The sequence below is a fragment of the Suncus etruscus genome, chromosome 12 (genome assembly GCF_024139225.1).
Source record: "Suncus etruscus isolate mSunEtr1 chromosome 12, mSunEtr1.pri.cur, whole genome shotgun sequence".
NCBI classification, from domain to species: Eukaryota; Metazoa; Chordata; class Mammalia; order Eulipotyphla; family Soricidae; genus Suncus; species Suncus etruscus.
In genome coordinates, this window is record NC_064859.1 from 58,696,964 (window position 1) to 58,721,108 (window position 24,145).

General features: G+C 39.8%; 1 non-coding gene and 1 pseudogene across 1 annotated transcript; one reads left to right on the top strand and one right to left on the bottom strand.

The window, feature by feature from the left end:
- Positions 1–18,483: 18,483 nt before the first annotated feature.
- The window catches only part of LOC126024226 (hexokinase-1-like), a 35,854-nt pseudogene continuing 30,192 nt past the window's right edge, over positions 18,484–24,145 (bottom strand).
- LOC126025006 (U6 spliceosomal RNA) lies at positions 20,330–20,436 on the top strand. The gene has a single exon (XR_007501060.1). It is a non-coding gene; the product is annotated as a U6 spliceosomal RNA (small nuclear RNA).

Below are 24,145 nucleotides of genomic sequence, written 5' to 3' on the forward strand. Positions count from 1 at the left end.
GAAATATTTCAAAACCTTATACTGTGATTTATAATACTGCTCACAATAGAGTTTCATGCATGAATAATTTCAGTACCACTTCCTCCTCCAGAGTGTCTGCTTCCCTCCACCATTGTCCTAGCAATTCTCCCACCCTTCATAGTGGGTTGATCCCATGATCCTATAGATCAGTTCTAAAGTTCTAGGTCCTTTGGCCATTTGTTACTCCTATTCCTTTATTATGTTTCTTACATGCTGCATATGAGAAATTAATTTTGTGTCTGTCTTCCTGATTGACTACTCAGCACTGATGCTCTCCAGATCCATCCACAAACCTGTAAATTGCATGGTTTCATCTTTTCTTAAAGTCAAGTAGTATTCTATTATGTATATAGGTCATACCATACTTTCTTTATTCAGTCATCTTGGATTGTTTCCAGATTTTGACTATTGTGACTAATTGTGCAATAAACATAAGACTATATATATCTTTAATGAGTAGAGGTTTGGGGCCTTGGAATAAACCCAGAAGTACAAATGCTGGGTAATATGAAAGGGTCCATATTGTTTTCCAGAGAGATTGAACTTGTCTGCATCTTTGTCAGCAGTATATGAGGGTCCCTTCCCCCCATAGTCCACCATCACTAGTGATTTCTGTTCTTTTGATGAATACTAATTCTTGGTTTTGACTTAAACAAGTCTCTTGACAATTGGCAGAGGGCTTCCTTCCAGCTGGGCCATCAAGGAGAATGTTGGGGACGCTGGTATCTCACTTGCCTCTCAGGTGAAGAAGGGAGCTGAGGGTTGGCTGGTGATCCTAAGGCTTTTCTGTGGGACTGTGACAGAGGTAGCATTTGCTGGGAGAGCTGCATCTCACTCATAGACACCGCCAATGGAGCTTAGTGGAAAGGTTGAGCAGCATTCTAAGTTCCAAATGTTTTTCAAGGTATTTGGAGTCAAAATCCTTCTGAGAAGTCCCCTTGGAACCCTTCTATATTAAATCAGACATCAGGGGCATATGAGGAAGGACTCTAAACTCAGTTCTGTTGGTGAGGATGGAGATTCCTTAAACAAAAAGAGCAATCAGTGGAGGGGAGAATTGTAGGGTATTTTTCCTCTGGAAAGCCAGGCCTGAACAAGGAACTGGACTGGCATAACCAGTAGCCAATGTAAGCGTTGGTGAACACCTCTCAGCCTGAGCTTGTCTTTCCTCCCCCAGACAACACCAAGGAGAGGTCGGCTGCAGTGCCATGTCTGTACATGCAGATTTGGGGTGGTGGGAGAAACAGACTGTGCCTGTTGATGTTCACCCCTGAACACACAATAGGGAAGGTACAGCATGAATTGCAGGTCTTGTGGTCCAAAATTCTGGGTTGTGGGCAGGACTGGCTGTGCCAGAAAAAGCATGGTTCGGGTTGGCATTTGCCTCTTTTCTTTTCTTTTACTTTTTCTTTGTTTGTTTGTTTTTGGCCACACCTAGTGATGCTCAGGAGTTACTCCTGGCTATGCACTCAAAAATTGCTCCTGGCTGGGAGGACCATATACAATGCTTGGGGATCGAACCACGGTCCATCCTAGGCTAGCATGGGCAAGGCAGATGCCTTACTGCTTGCACCATTGCTCCAGCCCCTACATCCTTTCTATGGCTCAGAAAGGAGGGTTGGCAGCTGCTTCTAGGTCCAGCTTCTCAGATCCAAGGAACTCAAATCATAGGTCATATCATCTAGATCAAATATTTTGATTTTATTTGATGAATACACATTGAGCCCCATGAACAGAGATATGATGGACACCCCCACCCTCATACAAGAAGACTCCTCATTGACAGCTTGTAAGAGGAAACTTTATCCAGCCTGGTTAAGAGCCATGTCCCAGCACCTGCCTCATAGGCATTGCATCTGAGGGGTCGGTCACTGGATCTCCTTGCTCATCTCTCTGCTCCTGGAACCTTCCACAGCTGAGTTTGTAACTGGTGTAGATACTTCTGCCAACCTCCTGAGTACACTTTGGGCCCCTCCATAGAACCTGGTACAAGTGTATATTTGCTTCTCATGTACCACTAGGACTGAGGCCCTTGAGAACTGTCTGGAACTGCCTTTTCCTCCTCCCCTTCTTTGAGGTGGGGAAGTAAAAGGGTTTTTTCACTCTGGACAGATTTCTGTGTCTCATAAGCAGGCTTCACAGCAAGAGAAGATGAGCAGATCAGGGAGCCAGAAAGGACAGAGTAGGGAGAGAAGTGCTTGGTGCCAAGCCAAAGCAAGAAAGGAGAAGAGTTCCAAGGCAAAGCACAGAAATCTTGCTAAATCCAAAGATCAAGGATGCAGAACAACCTTGTTCTATCCCAGAACAATGTCTGATGCAGAGTCACTATGTGCGTCTGGTGTAGTGTGTGTGTGTGTGTGTGTGTGTGTGTGTAGCTTATGAAGTATGTTCCACCAAATCTATCTGAAAAAGCCAGAGGACAAGCTTGGCGTTGGTTTCTGATTATATATATATTTCTTTGCCTAAAAAATTTTTATTTATCTAGTTTTGGTTTTGGGGACACACTTGGCATGGCTCAAAGTTATTCTTGACTCTGTGCTTAGGAATTAGTCCTTATGGTGCCTGGGGAACATTGAATGCCAGGGATTAAACCTGGGTCGGCTGCATATAAGGCAAGTGTTCTATCCACTGTATAATGTCTCTGACACATAATTATTATTATTATTATTGTTGTTGTTGTTGTTATTTTGCTTTATGGGCAACACCCTGTGATGTTCAGGGGTTACTCCTGTCTATGCACTCAAAAATCTTTCCTGACTTGAGGGACTATATGGGACGCTGGGGAATTGAACCACAGTTGGTCCTAGGTTATCATATGCAAAGCAAATGCCCTACCATTTACTTCACTGCTCTGCCTCCCCCTTTTAGTTTTTTAGAGTTTTACTAATGTTTTAATATTTTTTTAATGTTTTAATTTAAAGGACTTATTCATAATGCTACTGATAGTTGAATTTTAGACATCTAATGTTCTAGCACCAATCCTACCTCCAGTGCCAACTTCCCTTCCCCAGTGTTTCCAAGTTCCCTCCTATCCCTCTTGTTCACCCCTTCTTCTGAGTTTGCCACCTTGACAGGCACGTTTTTAAAGCTTTATTGTTTAGTTTGAATCTCATTTTTTCAATATTGGTGAGTCTGTGGTTTGGATATGTAACTATATAACTCTCACCTGTCTATTTATTATTAAATATCTTTTTATTGTCTCCTGCTCTACTAGCTATTACTGAAAACCTTACTCAAACATTCCTTCAACACTTCCAGAACAATCAACAGGCAGAAAGGGCTGCGTAACTGTCCACTAGTGTAAATACGTCCATGAGAGCTCTGGGCAACATCAACCTGAAGAATTGCGAAAGCGTTTGTCAGTGAGACAAAATCCAGACGTTTATTCCTTTTGTACTTGGCTGATCCTGAACTTGGGTGTTGAAATAAATTGACTAACTAGGCAGGAAGCTACCTCACTAATGACCATAGCTCCATGTCACCTCTCAGCCTAACAGGACAAAAGCTGTAGGTCAGAGGATGGGGCTCTGTTGGCTTCCATTAACATTGCCTGAATTCATGTTGCTCCCTCAAATTGCATGCCATAAACATACAAAAACATTGAGCCTACAGCGTGCCTGCCTTTCCCTACACTCCAGATGCCACCCATGCTGATGCTCTCTCCTCACATCCCTCTCAGATCAGATTTCAGAATCTGCATGTACAGCAATTCCTATGGCTGACATCAGCTAGAACGAAAGGTAATTTCCAATCAAAGTGATGAAACCTTAATAGAGACATGCCCAACCTCAGGGAAAAGTGGTAGGAAGGCTGGTTAGAGAGCTCAAAAGGCTGGAGTGCAATGCTTTTTATGTCCTGGATTTGATCATTCGCTCAACAAGGTCCCCCTAAGCATCATTGGGTTTGCTCCTCCAGTCAACAAACCAATCAACAGAAACTGCAGATTAATTTGGCAGTGAGTGACTCCTACTTCTTGAATTTATACATGAAGCTACTTGCATGTACCCCTCATATCTTGCTAGAGATATATGGGTTGTGATTAGGCCAGCAAGACCATGAGTGGAGAATTGTTACCCCTCCCTTAGGCCCTGAACTGTTTTTTTTTTTTTTTTTTTTTGGTTTTTGGGCCACACCCGGCGTTGCTCAGGGGTTACTCCTGGCTGTCTGCTCAGAAATAACTCCTGGCAGGCACGGGGGACCATATGGGACACCGGATTCGAACCAATCACCTTCGTTCCTGGATCGGCTGCTTGCAAGGCAAACGCTGCCGTGCTATCTCTCCAGACCCGCCCTGCACTTTCTATTGAAATGTTAATCTCACCTGGATGGTCAGACCCACCCACACCTGGGAGAGATTGCAGTTTGGGATGGAGAATAATAGGGCTGGCTGGTGGGAGGGATTTTAGAGACCTAGGGCAGAGACAGCAAGCTTGCATAGAGGGCAACTGAAAGAGGTTGCATGAAAAGATTAGCATAGAAGCCATGTGAGGAAATGGACACGGCAGATAAAGCCTTGGAATAAACCGAGCTTACTCTGATGAAACTTGAACTGATTGCTTGTGAATCTTTCTGCTGTTATACTTCGCCTTCAGACCCACCAGCTGAAGTGGCTTACAGGTGCTGTGCGGTGCCATGCTGAGAAAGGCCTCACCCCAGCCTAGGACTTCATATTTTATATTAATACAATAGAGAACTATCTACTAACCTTGCTTCTTAAGTTATACGTCAGGATCCCAGACTGTAAAAATCTCTTAACCTAATGTCTTCATGCTTTACCAGTAAATGCTTAATCTGAATGCCTATCATATATACCTACAGGCCTGTTAGCATATTAATTTTCTCCTGAGAAAAGGAGAATGAAGAAACTTTGAGAAGCCCAGATCTCTAATAACTATGTGATGTTCCATTGGAGAAATCCTTTCCCTTCTCCAAGATGGGTGATGGGTGTCCTAAGGTGAAGAATCCAGGGACATTTTCTATTTCCTGCAGCTGAGTCTCAATACTTCACCAAGATGGCTGATGTGTACAACCATCAAATAGTACCTTTTTCTCTTGCCTTGGAGAGGAGGCAGAAGGACCCAATAGATTAGAAGGTAGAAGCTTCTGTCTTTGGTGCAAGAGGTCCTTCAGGGTTGCTGGAAGTTGGCTTTAAGGAAAGGCAACAGCACTTTTTCTCTTGCTCTCATCACAACTTATTCTCCTCAACATTAAGGACCAAACCCCAAATCTTCTCAGCCTCCCTCAGACTGTTGTAAAAAATTCCTTTGTCCATGTCTGGCAGTGCTCAAAGATTATTCCTGGTTCTGCACTTGGAAATCAGTCCTAGTGGGCTAGGGACATTATATGCCAAGGATCAGGTAACCCTGTTACCTGAATCAGGACATTTCTGGATACCAAGACATCAGTAAATATAGAAGGAAGAACTCTGGGGCTTCTAAAGTAGATAGAGAGGAGACCGGTCTCAGGTCCTACCCCTGATGAATGAAGAGTGTGGGGATAGTTTCTGTGCTGCGGCTCCCTTTGTGGTCAGATCATCTCTGATGAGGAAATGCCTGGCAGGCCCATGCTTGTGTGTGGCTGCTGAGGGATTGTACAGAGACTGGCTGGGAGTTTCCTACTGTAGGGTGGAGCAGGTACCTAAAGACTGCAGTCAGCTATTTTTCAGGGAAACAGCCCTATGACGATATATCTTCATTTCTAACCTGAGAACACCACTGTCACATAACAATGATGATTACCATTTGGAGAGCTCTTGTAATATGCAAGTTACTGTTTCTGAGTGGGGAATTTTTGGTGTTCAAGACCTAGTTTCCATGAGTGTGTGTTGGCTTTTCTGCACCTACAAACAATTCTTAGGCACCAGCTAGATATCTAAGAATTCAGTGCAAATCTGCTTGATTCTGCCATGACTGACTGAAGTCACAAGATGAGCACTGTTTCTTTTTATTTTATTGGGCTGGGGGAAAATTGGATCACACTCACTGGTACTCAAGGGTAATCCTGGCTCTGCACTAAGAAATCACTCCTGGCAGGCTTGGGGAACCATATGGGATGCTGGGAATCAAACTGAAGTCTGTCCAAGGTTGGTAATGTGCAAGGCAATTGCCCTACCACTGTACTATTGCTCGGGTTCCAGAGCACTGTTTCTTAAGGCTACTTTTGTGGATGCCTGTTGCCAGTGCAAGATGTGCCTGAGCTACTGACTCATGGGCTCTAAACCAGGGGTTCCCAAGACACATTAAAATGTTTGATTAAATTTCTCAAGCCACTCAAAGAACTCAGGAGATTCATTTACTTATAAGATAGACTAAAAGAGCATCCAGTTAGAAAATGCATAAGGCAAGGCACCAGGAAGTCATAGAATATTCCTGGCCACTTTAAGTATATCCATTTACATAAATTCACTCTCCTGGAAATTTCCTGGGGTTTTTCTTAGGTTTTGATGGATACATAATTATTTATGAGATTGATGGACTCATTTGGCCACTGTTGAGAGGCATTAACTGTTCTTTCTAGCAGCCTAGAAGTCCCAGGTCTTTAATAAGATGGCAACCAGCCCCGTTCTTAGATGCTTCCCCCAAAGTCACCCATTCTCATCCAAGTGATAAATAGTTTTGTTTGTTCTGTTTTTGGACCACAATTGGAGCTGCTTGGGATTACTCCTGGCTCTATGCTCAGGGCTCACTTCTGGCAGGGCTCAGGAAACATATGTGGTGCTACAGACCAAACCTGGGTTTGCTTTAAAAGGCAAGTGCCTTATCCACTGTACTGTCACACAGATATTCATTTTTTGTTTTGGGGACATGCCTGGCAGTGCTCAAGGATTATTCCTGGTTCTGCACTCGGAATCAGTCCTAGTGAGCTAGGGACATTATATGAAATGCCAAGGATCAAACTCAGATTGACCGTGCGCAAGTCAAATGTTGTTAATATTGCTCCCACGCCCTCATACAAGACATTCTTGTCACTCTCAATACTTAGGATCTGAGAATTTTGTCTGTGAAGGTTAGCACAAAGATACATTTATGTATACATTTATACTTTAAAGTCTTACCTGCCTACTGACTGGCCATTATATTCTTCCATGTCATGCCCACTATCCTTTTAATAGGCAAAAAGTATCTGTATGGTAAAATAACTGGGGACACATTGGGAAAGTTCTTGGTGGTATTAATCTACATTATTGTGCATTTGTTTACTCTTCCAAAAGTAATAGAAGACAGGATACCTTCAGGTTGAAGTATTATGAGTGTGGAGGCAAGTCTAGCTTGTCCCAAAGGACAGAGACAGCTTTCAAGGACTGGTTTGCAGCTCATGGCTATTCTTGAGTTGCTGCCATCTTTTGTTTCCCTAGTGCCAGCAGCTCTCCCCTTGGGCTGACAACAGGAAGTCAAACTAAGGGAATGACAGAACAGAGCAAAAGCTGGAGAGACAGCGGGCCTGCAAGGACTCGCTCTTCAGTAAGTAAGTACTGTCTTTCTGCCACTCAGCAAGTCTGCCTCAGTCTGCCTGCTCTTCTAGTCATCAACGTGGAAGCCAACAGAGGCTCTTCTATCTCCCTCTTGCTTAGATGGGATGCAGTCCTCTGTCTATCCTGGATGACTAATGTATTTGCTGATTCTGCCCTTGTGGTCCCAAGCATAAGAGGCAGCTTTCTCACTTGTGAATCTCTATGATCTCTATGATCCTTCTGGTCTGAATTCACCTCTGCCAGCCAGCATGTTGTTTTGTTTTTAAAAGCAAAGGATCCAGCTGACTTTCAGCAAAGCTATGTCCATGAATCATTCAGTGCGCAGTACATAATTAATTTTGCACTTGTGAAATAATTTTTATCTATTTATTATTTTTCTGGCTATTTTTTTAAGTGAAGAAATTTTATTTAGAGGAAGAGAAAGGGCAACACTCTCAAAAGAGAATATGGATTTCTTTACAGAAAAGAGGGTATCTGCAAGAGGAAACTTCATTGAGTAAAAGGTATTACATACAAGTTGGGACATGGTTGATTCCAAAATGGAATATCTCCAAAGTAATGTTGAAATGTCCCAAATGGCCAAGGATTCATATTCAGGAAAAAGGCCACATGGAAAATGAACATATTTTTAATTTTAGCTTTTTATTGTAGTAAATTATACATAACAAACTTTACCGTTTTAACTTTTTTGTTTGTTTGTTGTTTGTTTTGCTTTTCAGGCCCAGCTGGTAGGACTAAGGGCTTACTCCTGGCTCTATGCTCAGGGCCATTCTTGGCAGTTTTGGGGAATTAAACCAGGGTACACCAGATGCAAGGCAAGTGCCTTAATCATGATACTATCTCTCCAGTCCCAGCCCTGTTTCTTGAAATGAAGCTGTTCTGCAACAACCACAACATGATTATTAAATGAAGTGAATCTCTGAGCCCTTGCTTCTGGCTCTGTGGTAGAGAGAGGAGCTCAAAGTTTCAATCCTCCTGATGAGTTGATTGGGTCCTGAGGTTGTTGGTCTTACTTCAAAAGAGAGATTAGAAGATAAGAACCGTATATATTATCACCAAATCAAAGCACTCAGGGCAATAATCCTGAAGCACAGCTCATACAGTAACATTTCTTTAGAGTGGAATCCTGGTGCTAAAACCTACACTTTAAAGTCTGTTTTGCAAGGCAAGAGCCTTGATCCATATGTTTATCTCTCTGGTCATTTTTGGGCTCTTGGGCTTGAGTGAAAAACATATGGAGGTCAAAGATATGTAGGGATGAATAGAAAAGCAGTGTGTGTATGTATACATGTACATGTGTGTAAGTATACACTGATTACCAATGAATTTTTAGACATTTTTAATAAATATTTTTATTTAAACACCATAAGTACAAACATGTTTGTAGTTGGGTTTTAGTTTTGTACAAGAAAAAAGAACACCATCCCTCTTTACCAGTGCAACTTTCCCACCACCAATGCCCTCCATCTTCCTTCTCCCCCACCCCTTGCCTATATTTAAGACAGGCATTCTATTTCTCTCACTCACTACCATTGTCATGGTAGTTTTCAGTGTAGTTATTTTTCTAACTGAACTCACCACTTTTTGTGGTAAGCTTCATATCGTGGGCCAGACCTTCCAGTCCTCATCGGATGTTTAGAAATTAATGTAACATTTTCCTAAATATGCTATTGGCACTGATAGAAAGGGGACATGTTGGCCTGAAGTGCTTCATTTGCCTATTAGTCTAGTGATTCTAGTGTGAAAGTCCTGGCTGAAATGATCTCTAAATTTTCATTTGTGCTTAATTGAGGAAATTTTGTCTTTGTCTAGTTCCATGGTTGCTTGAAGTAGGGTCAATCAACCCAGTGGCAAAATGGCAGGTAGAGAAAGAGTTTCATTCCCACCCTGTCAGCAGTCTCACATGCTAGAAAATCATCTTCCATCATGGTTACATGAGAAAGATTGCAGGGGAATATAACAGCAAAACTTCTCTAAAAATTGTGGGTTGCAAATTTTGTGCGTCCTTGTCTTCTGATATGAGTGTTATATGATTTCTAAATCTAGAAAGTGAAAGATTTCTGCTAAACAGTTCTGCCTATTTCCTTGTATAGGCTTTTCATGGAAGGACAAGATAAGAGTAAAGAGAACATTTTTTACATTCTCAACAGCTGATGCTCATAGCAGTTTTCTGGGTGAAATTCTGAGTTCAGCTCTCTGACTTTCTTTTAGACTGGTTTCATTTTTTTTTTTTAGTTCAGACAAACAGAAAGAATAAATGTGTAATTTAGCTGGATTCGTTTTCTATTAAATTAAGTATGTAAGGAGCAAGAAAACATTGTGACAGTCTTGATGGAATACTTACAGATTTCTCAGGGCTGGAGTGATAGCTCAGTGGTTGGGCATTTGCCTTGCACGCAGTCAACCCGGGACAGACCTGGGTTCAATCCTTGGCATCCCATATGGTCTCCCGAGTCTGCCAGGACAGACTGAACACAGAGCTAGGAGTAGTCCCCCTCCCCTCCAAAAGAATTTCTCAAGATCTTTATAGATAATACAACTTCATTTTCCTAACTATGCTTTTTAATTTTTCAGAAATACCATAGAAAATAAAATTTTTTCTTTTTCTACATAGATACGTATATTTTTACATAAAAATAGTTAATTTGAATTTTAGTTATGTAGGTTCTAGATAATGTTATTTTTAAATATATATGCACATGCATATTTATAAATACAATATGTGTATTGTATGCTCAGGGATCACTGCTGGTGTACCTGGAGATATAGTATTGAAGATTGAGTCTTAGTAAACTGCATGCAAGGCAAGTGTCTTGCCTAGTCTTATCTCTCTGGTCCTATCCTATTAATTTTAACAAGTATAGCATTATAAAATCATAAGTAGAAATATTATTAAACTTCTTAGCTCTTAGGGTCTGAAGTAGCATTAGGAAATGTACATCACATTACCTTCTGCTCTGTGATTGTCTAGATTAGAAGGGAAAAAAACTAATACCAAATAGGCATTAGACAGTGAGTTTTTTTGCATTGCATTTAGAGCATATAGGAACCAGTTTACTTGGTACAATAAAATTAGAGCTATTAAAATCTAAGAATGACATCTAAATGGAAGAGAATAGGAAAGAGCCTAGAAGTTAGAAAACAAAGCAAAAATTACAATTTTTAAAAGAAGTTGTAAAACTGGAGCTGGACATTTAGAGCATATAGGAACCAGTTTACTTGGTACAATGAAATTAGAGCTATTAAAATCTAAGAATGACATCTAGATGGAAGAGAATAGGAAAGAGCCTAGAAGTTAGAAAACAAAGCAAAAATTATAATTTTTAAAAAAGTTGTAAAACTGGAGCTGGAGAGATAGCACAGTAGTAGGCCCTTAGCCTTGCATATGGCCAATCCACAAGGGACCTGGTTGATTTCTGGCATTTAATATGGTCCTCCAGCCTACCAGGAGCGATTTCTGAATGTAGAGCCAGGAGTAACCTCTGAGCACAGGTGAGTGTGGCCCAATGCCAATCAATCAATAAATAGTTTAAAAAAATAAAAAAGATGTAAAACAATTATGTTAAAATTGGCACTAAGACTATGACAATTTCAGGGTATTCTAGGTTAGGCATGTCCTGATTGAAATGTAAATCTCCTAATGTAATGTAAAATGCTTTATTGATATGCTTGTGTGTAAACTGAGGGAAAACTCACAGGTCTTAACATCAGAACTTGAATGAGAAGCCAGAGAAATAATACAGCAAATAAAGCATTTGCTTTGCATGTAGCCAACCCAAGTTTGATCCCAAGCATCCTATATGGTTGCCCTGAGCCCATCAGGAGTAATTCCTGAGTGCCTAATTAGGAGTAACACCAGAACACTGTGTCACACAAATAAAACAAAAAGAGATTGAACAAAAAGATTAAGTACATATGTATAAAGTATTTAGTTAACACATTGATGATATATTTATATCTCTACATAAATTTAAAGTATTTCTCTTTCTAAATATTTTTATATATGCCTAGTATTCACTTATCTATTAATCATCTATCTTTTATCTATAGATGAATAGAAAACAGAACCCATTTTGTCAAACTCTTTTGGGGAGGGTTGGGCCACACACAGCAGTGGTCAGGGATTACTCCTGACTTTATGCTCAGAAATTGCTCCTGGCAGGCTTGGGGACCATAATGTGATGCCAGGGATCAAACCTGGGTCAGTCCTAGGTCAGCCATGTGCAAGGTAATGCCCTACTGTTGTGCTATTGCTCCTGCTCCATTTTGTCAAATTATCAGAGACTCTCTAAACATGCTGGTGCTTGGTGTAAAATGACACTTGAGTTTGAAAATGATTACATTTGTTGATATAAAATCCAATTTTAGCAAAATACATTTTGGTAAAACATTTTTTGTGAATAGTAGAGAAAGAAAATCTTTTAGAATGAACTTTAAAATTCTCTTAAAATATTTTGGGCACTAAGAAAGCACTAGTTAAGGGCAAATGTAGAAGTACATATGAACTAAAAAGTCCAGGAAGGAAGAAATTTGGAGAAAGTACAGTGGTTAGGCACATGCCTGTACTCTCTCTCCAGCCACCAGAGAGAAAGAGTGGGAGACGGTGTGCTGAAGACCAGTGGGCATCACATGGGCAATAAAATCTCCTAAGGCATACTCCATCTCATCAGCAAACTTAAAGAAAAGGTTAGACTTGGGCAGCGTATTAAGAAAAAAGGTCTTTCCTTACCTGTGTGCTTTTTGAGGAAGGATAAACTGAAGAAAAACTGTCATTTGGTTTAGGGACAAGAATAATAATCCTCATTTAATATTTGCTTTTGACCCTGGTTTCAGGTCTAGCTCAGTGGTTAGTTGCCCACTGTGCATAGCTTGTCCCAGGTTCTTTATTGACCCAAGTAAAGAAGAATTTCTTTCTTTCTTTTTTTTTTTTTTTTTTGGTTTTTGGGTCACACCTGGCAGCGCTCAGGGGCTACTCCTGGCTCTATGCTTAGACATTGCTCCTGGCAGGCTCAGGGGACCATATGGGGTGCTGGGATTCTAACCACCGACCTTCTGCATGAAAGGCAAAAGCCTTACCTCCATGCTATCTCTCCGGCCCCCATAAAGAAGAGAGAGAGAGAGAGAGAAGGAAATGCCACAAAATTATAGAAAGAATTTATACAGCTGATTGGGATGTGAATGATTCCCAAAAGAGAGAGTATGAAGTTTGCTCTTATAAGGTTTTCCTCAAACTACCCTCAACTTGGGACTTTCTATGAAGACAAGAATCCCTTGCTAGAGTTTTTGGTGAAGAGAATTCTGAACTTGTTTTTTTTTCTGTCTTATTCCTCCATTTGGGCTGGCAAACACTGAGTTTAAAAATCTCAGATAACATTATGGTTTTATTATTGTAGGGGATCTCTACTTCCATTCACTATTGCTATCTTTTCAGACTGGGCTCCCAGCCTCAGAAAGAACTACAGACTCATTTCGAAGTGCTCAGAGGAAGTGGGGGAATGAATGGAGAGGTAACAGGTGATGGGCAGCAAGAGAGAAGAAAAGGAAAGTTAAGAGATGACTAGACAGAGAATCCACATGAACAAAATAAACTTTTGCCACCAGGAAGTGGGATGCAGACATTTCTTCCTGATTTAGGAGCTACCCAGAAAACATGACACCCTATGAAAACGCTGTTAAACCTGCCTCCACCAATAACAACAAACAAAGCAGACAGAGAAGCTTTATAACGAAGAATGTGGTGAGGAATTAAAACAAGAGGTGCCTTTTGTGCACACACTTATTTCTTTGGTATAGTTTTGTACTTAAAAGAGATAGCTTTTTATTAGCATATTTTTATGTATAAAACATATATATTTTAGACTGTCCAATATTATCTGTTTTCCATCACTATCTATTTTTGTTATAAAGTCATAAGAAAAAAGCATCTCAAATATAGTTCTATGTTGGAATCAGAGACCTTTGAGCAAGAAAATAATTGATGATATTCTTTGTTGTTGTTTTATTTCTTTGGCCACATCTGGCAGTGCTCAGGACTTACTCCTGATTCTGCACTCAGAGGTCACTCCTGACAGGTTTAGGAATGCCAGGGATCAGTTCTACCCACTTTACTATCCAGGCTCAATAGACATTTATTTAAAAACCCTTAAGGTAGTCAGGAAGTAGAAGAAGCAGATCAAATTAAAACAAGATGTGTATCCTATTTTTTTTTAGAGACCAATTACATATAAAAGGATACAACAGTCAGTGGAATGGGAGTTTGAACAGCAAAAGTTCAGGCTTTCTTATAGTTACTCTAACATCTAGACTGGAAAGCCAAGTAGAGGGATAATCTAAAAAGGCTATAGTGTTTTTGAATCCAATTATACTCCCTATATTAAGAAATAAGGCATTCACTTAGTTTTAAACCTATATTCTATTTATTTTTTATGTTTTGAGGTCATACCCAATGCTGTTCAGGATCTACCCCTGGATCTGTGCTCTCTGTAATGTTTGGGGAACCACAGGGTGCTGGAACAGCCAACTCAGACCTCCTCCCGATGAAGTCTAGTCTGTAGTGTAATCTAACTTTCCTCCCCTCAATTCATTTTTAGAAGAAAATACCTTATTGGGATATTAAGAAAATATTTGTTGGGATAACAAAATAAAATACTTTACTTTTATTTTATAGTTCAGTGGTATAATTCTTGCCTTGCATGTGTGAAGTCCTGGGATCATCCTCAACACCACAAAGAAAACTTCAAAAAGAGGGTTTTTAATCCATTTAGACACTGATTTACATAGTGATGTACAATTAGTATTTCAGGTTTACAATATTCCCACCTCCAATTTCACACCCCTTGACCCAGACCCAAATAACCTCCCCAGATTCCCTCCCGCCCCCATCCTTGACAGAAACAGTTTTCAGTTTAGTAGTTGTAATTGATCTCAGCCTTCCAGTAGTGTTGTCTCTGGTGGTTTAGATACAATGAGGATTTTTCATATCTCTACCACAGAAGAACTCATAGTCCCTGATTCTTGCCCCTATGTTCCAAGTTCCTTCTTTTTGTCCTGCTCTCCTTGAATTTCTTTCTGTTTGTGTTTTTGTTTCTATAATCTAGAGTCTGTATTCTGTTCACTTTTTGCTACACACCAATGTTCTGTTCAGCTTTTGCTACCCACCATTCCCTAGAGATGTTATTTTAAATACCACAGATTAGTAAGAATATCTGGTATTTGTTCTTGTCCTCTGACTTAATTCACTTAACATATAATTCTCTAGTTCCATCTAGGTTGCATAGTTCCATCCAAATTGCTTGGTTTCATTATCTTTTATGAATGCACATGGATGTATACAGTTGTGTGTATACACTATAACTTCATTATCTTGACTCTTCTATCATTGGGCACCTGAATTGTTTTCATGCCTTGAAGTAAATGCTACAATAGGCATAGGTGTGCATATATCTTTTTGAATGGGTGCTTTTGTGTCTTGTAGGTAGCTAAGAAGCACTGGGATTGTCAGATCATATAGGAGTCTATTAGTTTTTTGAGGAATCTCTATGTTTCCACAAATTCAAAACTAGACAACATTTCCACCATTAGACACGTGAGTTCCTTTTTCAGCACATCCTCTTGAGCACAAGTTGTTCCTTTACTTATTAATGGATGCCACTTTCACTGCCGTGAGGTGATGTTTTATTAGAATTAAAAAAAGTACTATAGTTAAGAACACGAGATTTATTAAGTTATCAATTTTTGGCTTGAAAATATTTATTTAATTTTGTCATTAATATGGTTTAGAATTGCCAGGAATTAGGGATAGCAAAATGTAGTTTGGTTATGTCTTTTAATTTGTTTTTTTGGGGGTCACATCCAGTGGTGCTCAGGTATTTCTCCTGGCTCAGCACTCAGAAATTGCTCCTAGCATGGGGAACCAGATGGGATGCTGAGATTCGAATCACCGTCTGTCCTGGATCAGCTGCATGCAAGGCAAGCGCCCTACCACTGTGCTCTCTCTCCAGCCCCGTATATCTTTTAATTTATGGCCCAAAATTTACTCTTCCCATCTGAACTGCTAATTTTGAATTAAGAAATTAATGCAAGAGACTGAACAGAAGGTTTCAAAGAATCGTACACATTCTTTACATGTGGAAGCTTCAGATTTGACCCAACACCATGCTAGGAGCATCCTTGAGCACCTCTAGGTGTTACCCCCAAACAAACAAAACCCCTAATTTCTTTCATGCAAAGTATATTTTCAACCATAATAGAATTATATGCTAAGTGAAACAAAATAATATAAAGTTATCTAAACATATAGAAATTAAACAGCATTTCTTCTGTGTTAAAAAAGAAAAAATCACTGAGAATTAGAAAATACTTTGTATAAAATTTTTAGAAAAAGATTTATAGTAGTAAATTCTATTTTATAAAAATATTTTAAAATTAATAAGGTTTTACCCAAGAATATAAAAAAGAATGAGCAAAATAAGCCACATTTAAAAAGAAAAATAAAATGGGAAGTTTAGGAACAGAAAAAAAACATTTAAAGTAGGAAAATCAACAGAACCAAAATCAATTTAACCAAAAAATGTTCTTAAAGGTCAATAAAATATACATCTAAAATAGATCAAAGTATTTTAAAGAAAAATATGATCTGCTCCAAGAGAATCAAATATAAAATTGACAACTGAAAATCAAAATATATGAAATTTAAAATTTTCTTAACTTCACATAATGGAGATAACAGGGAAAGAAACAATAGACTTGAAAATAGCGTTTCCATTATTATTCTCTTTCTCTACCACATTTTTAAAATTTATCTTACTACTTCTAAGCAGGGATTCTTTTCCTTTTATAGAAGTTCCTTAAGTATTTCTTGGAAAGCTGGTTCATTGGAAGGCAATGAATTCCTTCAACTGTTGCTTGTCTAAAAAGTTCCTTCTTTCTACTTCAAATACTTGCTGGGTAGAGTATTCTTTATCGGAATGCTTTTGTCTTCAACACTTCAAATACATCACACCTATCATTTCTGTGAAGAATTTTGGTGATGGTTTTATGGATAATCCTTTATATGGGACCTAATTTTTATTGCAGTTTTTAGGATCCTCCTTAGCATTTTTTTTCAATTTAATTAAAATATATCCTGGCATGAGTTTGGTTTTATTTTGTTTGAAACTCTTTGAAGTTTCTGGATCTCAAGAAATCCTGACTAATATTTTCTCAAATAAGAATTTTGCTTCTATTTCTCCCTTCTGCAAATGTTTTTCTCTTGATGCTGTCCCATGGAGCTCTTATATTATAGTCATTTAACATTATTTTGTCTTTCTTCTTTCTGCTGGTTTAGATTTCTACTACTTTACCTTTGAATTCCTGACTTACTTGGTTTTCTTCTTCTATTCTGTTCTTAAGTCCCTCTTTGTTTTTAGTTCAATTACTTCATTCATTAGTTATAAAAATTTTGTTTTCAAGCCTCCTCTTTTATTTTTTCTGTTACAATTCTATTCAGAGTTTCTCATTTCAGTATCACTCAGACTGTTGTTTTGATCTTGTTCAGAGTTTGTATTGTTCTGCCATACCAAAAGTTCTTTCCAAGTTACTGTCTTGATATATTAGTGCAGAGGGGTTCCTCTAAATCTGCAGATTTAGAAGAGATTAGATGGGGCTGGAGGCCTGAATGCTGGTTGCAGCATCTAAGAGGTTCTCAGGGTACTCAGGGATCCACAGACTCTAGTGGTTGAACACTGCTATGGAACTGAATTCATGGGGTACCAGGCAATGATCAGGGGTTCAAGGTCCAATCAGTCATTAAGTTTACATAGTTTTAAGTGTTGGCTGGGGATCCCATGCTGAGGTGGGTCTATGAGGAAAGCTTGGACCTTGGTATCAGCTGGGTAAAGGGCACATAAACTAGGCTAGCAGGGAACAAAGTCTAATTATGGACTGAAAGAGAACAAGATAGTTGGTTATTCTCTGGGTGGTTCAGAGAAAAATTTATGTTTGTATGGGGATGACTTTATTATCATTGGGCTTGTGGAGGACCGAGTTTCTTTGACTACTAGAAGTTAGCATTAATGATAATTGCATCTCAGTTAACTCAGCTATTTGCTATAGAAAGATGGACCTTTATTTAGGTATTTACTCACAAGGTTTGTTACTATAGGGAATGAAATACAAGTGGCCTCCCCCAGGATTCCTATCAGCAAGGTTGAGTGGTTCTGGTAGCATATCAGGTTTCTATTTATTGTGACTTTTTTACATTAAAAATTTATTTAAAGAACATGCATTGCATAGTTGACATAATTGAGCATAATACATTTGTTTCTAGATATATGAAAGCAAAATGTTTAAAAAAAGAAAAAATAAAAGGAAAAAGAAGAAAGAAAGCTGAAAGAAAGAAAGAAAGAAAAGAGAAAAAAGTAAATTAGCAAGCACATTTGTGAAAACTATTGTATCTCCAACTAAGACATGAATATAATGGTGAAAGTTTAGTAAACTCTTGTTGTTGCTGTTCATATTGTTAAACTGATGTGTTCCTATAGATATGAGAGCATTAAACAATTTAAGTTGTGCAGAGATTCACAGAAATATTAATGATGCAATAAATTTTAGGGGTGCGTACCCAGCTTTCAGGGCTCCTTAAAGAAGAAAGATATGGGGTATTGTGCCCATACTCACTCCAAGAAGCCCTGGTGATATCAGCTCCAAAATAGATATATCTGAAGTCAATGATGAATCCTGGTGATTGTGGGTGATGGAGGCAGCAGGCAGGGCTTCGGCAGGATTGGAGCTTGGACTGCTCTGTTTTCCTGAGATAACCAGCTTTCTGCTTTGTGGGCTGGTATACCCATGTTCTTTCATGGCTCAGTTTACATCTTGTTCCAGAAAAGAGTGAATTTATGGAGCTGGCCTGGTTCGAACATGCCTGCATTTGGGGGTATGGTTACAGATGCCAGGCTTTCCAAAAGACAGAAGATATGAAGGAGGAGAGGAGGGTGCCTCCATCTTAGCGGCTACACTAGCCCAGAGAGCTGTGTTGCTCTTGGGGACACCGCCCCACACACCATATTCACCAGAATGTTGTCGTCACAAATGCTGTTGAGGCCCAACTACTGCAGAATGGTCTGGACCTGGCAGAGCGCTAACCGGTCACTCTGTTTCCCAGCATTCAGAGAATATTCATCCACCATTCTGTCAAAGATCGTCCTGATGTCATCCAGGATCCCATTGTCCTCAAAGGCACCCCACTCCATTGCCCTTCATCTTCTTCACCATTTCACCTTACAGGTGGGCTCCTTGTAAGCACAGGTCATCATGGTGCCCATGGTGTCATTGATTACGGCCACTACGGCCAGGTTGAATTCCTCTCTCCTTTTAATTGCGTCTCTCAACAGGGTTGCACGTAGTGCCCCACACAGTCTGTCACCTATGAGCCCTTCGTCCAAGTGACCAAAATGCCCTGTCCAGGTTTGTCTGCTTGACAGAAAAGGAGAAGGTGAAGCCCAGAGGTATTCTGGGGCCTTTGATCCCCATGTAGTCCATGAAGTCAGAAATGCAGGATATGATGTGGTCAAAGAGCTCTTCTCCCAAGTACTGTATGATATCGATGGGGATGGCGTAGATCTTGTGCATTTCCACAAGTCTTTTCACCAGCAGCACATGGAAATTCAATCCCTGAGGTCCAGTGCCAAGAAGTTGCAGTGTTGAGTGCTATCAGGGATCCTGAGGATGAAAGGAGGGAAGCATCTTGAAGATGGCCTTCTCCACTTCTTGACCTCCAGGAGCTTGTCCTTGGAGAGGTGGAAGGTGGCCCAAATCTCCTTGATTTGCTGGTGCTGCTTGGCCACGGCCATCACCATTGTAGCGCCTTTGCCACTGCAGCTCTCCTACAGCAGGAAGCAGAAGTCTGAGTTGGTCACCAGGTGCCTCAGTGTCTTGTGGAAACGGTGGGAGTATTGTGGTTCATCTTTGACACGTGGTGCTATTGTTATTTCAAAGACAATTCATTATGGCGCCCAGTGTGGCTGCCGTAAGGTTGTGTGAGCTGAAGGTCATAATGGTGCACACATGCTAGATTGCCACACAGTCATGTTTGATGCCTCAACTCCCAGGCGGGCCACAATAGTCTTGGCATTGGAGGAGCTAGAGAGATAGCACAGCAGTAGGTCGTTTGCCTTGCACACAGCTGACCCAGGACGAATGATGGTTGGCACTCCATGTGGTCCACCAAGCTAGCCAGGAGTGATTTCTTTTTTTTTTTATTGTAAGAATTTATTCAAGAGACAAAATTGATTAACATAATGAGGTAAACTAACATAACATAATATAGTGACATAACATAACATATAATATAATTGATATAATAATACATGTAAGTCAAAGAAAGTTTCTGATTAAAAGCACAATTTTTTTCCATAATGGCTTACATATCTTTCACTGTAGTATTTTAGGTATATATTAAGATTGAATCAGGGGAATACCCATCACCAACTATGTCCTCCCCCCATTCCAATTCCCTTTCTACAACCCATATACCCCACCATCACCCTCCCAGGTTGCTAGAGTAGGTGGACCCCTCTTTGTCTGGCTTACTATTAGTAATCACATATCTGTTTGGTCCTGGAACCCTCCATTGTTTTCCCCTCTATTTAAAAGGCAGAGCTAGAAAAATCGAGGTATGTGGTTTTGTTTGAAGGAAAGAAAAGCAATAGATTGGGGTACAAAATAAGAGGAAAAAAAAAGAAGTCAAAAGTCAAATACACTGAAAATGGGCAGAGTCCCTCTAGAGGCTTCCAACCTCAGTTAGAGAGGATGTGAAAAAGGTAATTGAGATACCACAACAATACAGAAAAAAATATCGTGCTCGCTTCGGCAGCACATATACTAAAATTGGAACGATACAGAGAAGATTAGCATGGCCCCTGCGCAAGGATGACACGCAAATTCGTGAAGGGTTCCATATTTTTAAAATATATATATATATATATATATATATATCAAATTAAATAACTGGTGAGCACTACAGCAATACAGACAGGCACCACACAATAGTCTTGGTTCTGAAATCAAATCATGCTCAAGTGCAAAAAAAAAAAAAAAGAAAAAGACAAGACAAAATAATATTGGAAACATCAACCATAGTCTCCACACCAAAACAAAGACGTCAAAAATATTGATCAATCGATAAATAAACATGTGGAAAAATGATTGTTTTGTTTTGTGCTTTTTCCCCATTCCTTTTCTTTATCCCCCTGCATAGACACAGTAACTATTGGGGATATTGTAGAGGGAATTCCCTTGACCTAGGAGATACAGGGTTCTCTACCCCTGAAGTATACTGTCATGGGATTAAGTCTAGACTTCTTGCATGATCATTTACTCTACTCTTGCTGCTTTTGTGGTGTGTGGAAGACTTCTGCTTTGTCTTGGATGGTAAAATCAGACCTCTGTTTCTAGAGATCTTGGTGGCTGTGCAGCTCAGGGAATGGAGTTTATGAAGTCTTTCTTTGTGGTTCTAGCAGTTATGCTTCTTCAGTGTCGTTTTAATTCATCTTCTGTAGTTGGTGTTCTTGGTCCTAGAATGGAGCCTGGGATAAAGTCTTTAGTTATGTTTCCGGAAGACCCGTTCAGCTGTGGTTGTCTCAGTCAGACTTTTGGTATTGGAGCTCTTGTTTGTTGAACAGATAGTATACCAAAAGCTAGGCTAGAGCTTTTTGTTGCTGCTGTTATTGTCGTTGGCCCCTGGATGCATACTGTCCAGTCTTGGTTGCAACAACCAGTCATCTGTATATAGCGATCTTGGCTTTTGCACAGATCAAAGGGTGACATGTTTTCTGATTTTGTCTTATATCAATAAGCTGATGAGGAAGGACAACTTGGTCTTAGATCAAGTTGTTCCCATTTCCTCATTGTCAGGTTATCAATTTAGAACTGGCTCATGTTGGTGTCAGAGCAGCATTGTAAATGCCCTGGAGGGGATTTGGTTCCTGGAGCTGTTGTGGAGAACCCTGTTGTATCTATGTATGGGATTCAGGAGTTAAGGCTGAATGGTCAGTGTCTAGTTCCCTGGAGCCTAAGTTGTTTCCACATGACATACATTCAGGGTGGGAGATGTCCCTGTGTTGTAAACAAGTATGAGTTCTTATCCCTAGTAGATAAGAGCTTGTTTTTATATGTACAATTTCCCCTTTGTTTAATATGTCTTTGCAGGAGGAAGTGGTGCTACATTATATTGCTGGTGAATTTGGGGGGTGGAGAGAAAAGAAACCAGACTCCCGACAAAAACTAAGAATATATATGCTCACACATATCTAAAGGAAAAAAAGTTTCTTTAAAAAAGAAAAAAAAGAAAAGATTAAATAAAAGATGTAATTAAAGGGATAAAGTGGGGTCAGGAGAGATAGCATGGAGATCAGGCATCTGTCCTTCCTGTAGAAGGGCAGTGGCTCAGAACCCGGCATTCCATATGGTCCCCCGTGCCCACCAGGGATGTTCTCCAAGCATAGAGCCAGGAGCACCCTCCAAGCGCTGCCAGGAGTGACCCATAGAAGCAAAAATAAATCAAATCAAATAAAAAAAAACTAAAACAAGACAAAACAAACAAACAAAAGAAACTAACAAGAATAAAAAAAACAAAGAAAAGGGGGAGAAAGTGATACAGGAGATCACTTTACATTTGGGGAGAAACAGGATAAGAGGTAGTGTTATATAGGTCTATACTTATGATGAAAGAATAGGGTTCCCCCTTGTCTTTTGAGATTTCCTTGTGAGGTGTGGGGTCCAGGCAGGGAGGTCTTGGGTAGAGTTCTTGCAGTGGGGGTCCTTTGGAGCTAGTTTTGGTATCAAGCCACAGTCCACATTAGGGAGAGGTGATTAGGTGGGCCACACTGCATGAGTCTGTCAGGGTGTTGGTTATATTTTCTTGCCGGGAACGAGGTGAGAGCTTGAGTGGGTGTCTCTTCACTTGGGTAGTGGGTAGTGGGTACTGGCTTGTTGTGGTAGGAGGTCTTTCTTGGTGCCTAGTGGATTAAGAGCTGAGGGAGAAGAATTAGAGTGTGGTGGGGATATCGGGGGTGAGATTGAGGGGTGAAGAAATAGCCGGATTTCTGGAGGAGGGAGAAGGAATAGTATATGGGAGGGGTTACATAGAGTATAGGTATGATTTGTTTGTGGTTTAGGCTTGTCCCTTAAGGAGAATTCCTGTCTCTGTGTGCTCCTGCACACATATAAACATATAGAAGTTAGCTTAGGTGTATATTAATGTAGAGAGGTGTGGAATGCAAGAGGTGCGTTGAGTACTAAGTATAGAGGTGCATTGAGTACTAAGTATAGTACTTGTAAGGAAAGGAAACTAATAGATCAACTTTTGAGTATGTATAGGTTTCATGTCTCGAGTACTGACCGTTGTTACTGAGGTCTATCTATATAGGTGTTTACCCTTTTCAGTTTTGTCCACAGCACCATATATGTCAGCATTCCTTTCCTATAAAGGAGGCAACCATATGGTTTTTATTTGACATAAATTGAGTTAATGATAGTGAGTGAGGAGGAGAAGGTGGAAGAAGAGGGAGACAAGAAGAGAGAATAGGAAAAACAAGACAAAACAAAACAAACCAACAATCAAACACCAAAAACAACAAAAATACGAAGTAATGAGAAGAAAGGCTATAAGAGCAAGGGCATGTTGGTTTGGCTGAAAGGGTTCGATGCTTGGGCCCTGTGGTAAAAAATCTGTAGGTCTCGGTTGCTGCTTCGATCATGTGGTTTTTGTCTTTCTTGTTGTTGATGTGATGTCTCATGTTGATTGATTTGCGTATGTTGAACCAACCTTGCATTCCTGGGATAAAACCCACTTGGTCATGGTGTATGATCTTTTTGATGAAGTGCTGGATTCGGTTTGCTAAGATTTTGTTGAGTATCTTTGCATCTATGTTCATTAGAGATATTGGTCTGTAGTTTTCTTACTTGGTGGTGTCTTTGCCATCTTAGGGAATGAGTGTGATATTAGCTTCATAAAAGGAGTTGGGAAGAATTGTGGTTTTTTTTTGATGGTTTGGAAGAGCCTGTGGAAAAGTGGCAGTAAGTCTTCTCAGAATGTTTGGTAGAATTCACCAGTAAATCCATCTGGGCCTGGACTTTGTTCTTAGGGAGTTTCTTAATTACATCATCAATTTCCTCTGAAGTGATTGGTCTATTTGTGCTTTCTAGGTCTTCCTTTACCAGTCTCGGAAGATGGTAATTTTCCAGGAATTTGTCGATTTCTACTAAGTTCTCTAGCCTAACTGAGTATAGTTGTTCATAATATGATCTCGTGATTATGTTGTATTTCTTGGGGTTCTGTTGTAATCTCTCCCCTTTTAGTTGTGATCCTACTAATTTGGATGTTTTTCCTCTTTTTTTTTTTTTTTTGGTGAGTTTTGCCAGTGGTTTGTCTATCTTGTTTATTTTTTTGAAAAACCAACTCTTGGACTCATTGATATTTTTGTATTGTTTTCTTAGTTTCTATGTTGTTTATTTCTGCTCTGATATTTTACTATTTCTTGCATTCTGGTTGTGGTTGGATTTCTTTGCTGCTATTGTTCCAATTCATTGAGATGATCCTTTAAACTGTTGACTTTGTCATTTTCCTCTTTCTTGACATAGGCCTGTATTGATATGAGTTTCCCTCTAATTACT